Source organism: Silurus aristotelis (assembly GCF_946808225.1).
Source record: "Silurus aristotelis genome assembly, chromosome: 9".
Taxonomy (NCBI): Eukaryota; Metazoa; Chordata; class Actinopteri; order Siluriformes; family Siluridae; genus Silurus; species Silurus aristotelis.
The window spans coordinates 26,648,683-26,650,417 of record NC_139582.1 but is presented as its reverse complement, the minus strand read 5'-3'; positions in this window follow the sequence as shown (position 1 = coordinate 26,650,417).

Genomic DNA, 1,735 nt, shown 5'->3' with positions numbered 1-1,735 from the left:
ATATGTAATAATGTACTGTATGTATATGCGTGTGTATGTAATACTTTGCCCTACTAGTACAATAAAATCATTTTAAAAAGCTATTATTATTAGTATTATAATTAGAAAAGTAATAATTATTATTTCTCTCTCTTATCATTATCATTATCGTTATTATTATCATCATCAATAAGACTTCATAACCCAATTTATTGGCCAATTTGATCATTTCATTGTCAGTCTATAGAGTTTGGTCATTTTATCAAATACGAAACTACCCACTATTGTACTTAGTTGCTTTATAAAAGGTTGTTCAACCTTAAGAGCATTTTATTTGTTTCCATTAACATGTCCACTAGCCATCAGATCTTAGCTCGGTGACTCAAATCTCAAAACTATGTTTCAAACAGTGGTTAAATCAATTAGCAAATAATATGACTCCAATTTAGCATATTAAATATCAACCAGCAGTGTTTATTGCATATGGTCTGACTTCAGCTTAGTCAAAATGGTGACTTTCAGTGCAGCTTAATTCATGTTTTATAATGTATCATATTGCCCCCCTTATTCTGTATACAGTTAGAGCTTTAATACAAATATGAGGCCCTCTAGTGGACAGCTACAGTACAATAAATACAGTAAAAACAAAAACACCCATTCTCATCCCAGTGAATTGAAATCAGTCTAAATTGACATCTCTGATTTTCCACCTGATGAGGACTCAAAGAGAAGACGATTCACCCTAATCGTCTTCTCTTTGAGTCCACCTGATGAGGACTCAAAGAGAAGACGATTAGGGTGAATCATGCGGGTCTACAGAGAAAAAAAGTCAGAATAACTGGTATCTTTAGAGATGCATGTGTGGATTTAATCATAGACCTCATGTACTTATTATTACCCAACACTAAAACAGAATTAATCGTTTTTTTTTTTTTTTTTTTTTTTTTATGAAAACTTGCAGAACACAATTATAAACCATAAAACAGGTAACAGAGAACTGGAGACACTCTAGGCAAGTTGACACTGGGTAAATTGTCTCATTAAACTGAGGAAATGGACTATTTTAAGGAAAACAAGGTCAATTTTTAATTAAATGGCTGCAAAATAAAGGGCAGCAAACGACTTGAAAAGTACGTGTTACTAAAAAATATACAACTGGTGTAACATTTTGCAGCTAATTAAGCTAACAGGTTAAAAAGTGAACAGGTCAGTAAAATGACTGGGTATATAAAAAGTATATTAGAGAGTCTTTCAGAGGTAAAGAGGCAAGAAGGTTCACCAATCTGCAATGAAAAAACCCTATATCTACAAATTTGGGAATTTTAGAGCAATGTTCCTTGACATAAAATTGTGAAGACTTTAAATATCTCATCATTTATATTAAATAAAAAAAAATCTCTGTGTGCAAAATCACTATCGGATGTCCGTAATCTTCTGGCCCTCAGGTTGCCTGCATTCAAAATAGGTATCATTTTGTATTGGAAATCACTGCATGGTCTCAGTAACACAGCTGTACATATGTACATCTGTCAACATAGATCATTGTGGCATCCACAAATGCAGACAAATCAAAAAGTGTAATTCATTTGGAAAAGTATGGATGCTGCATCTTCTGGGCTAAAGAGGAGAGGGATCATCATGCGTTGACAGTGCTCAGTTCGAAAGCCTGCATCTCTGATAGTATGGGGCATGGCCGCAGGAAGTGGGGGTGCTGGGGGTGCTGCAGCACCCCCTATTGGCGAGAGAGAGATTTTTT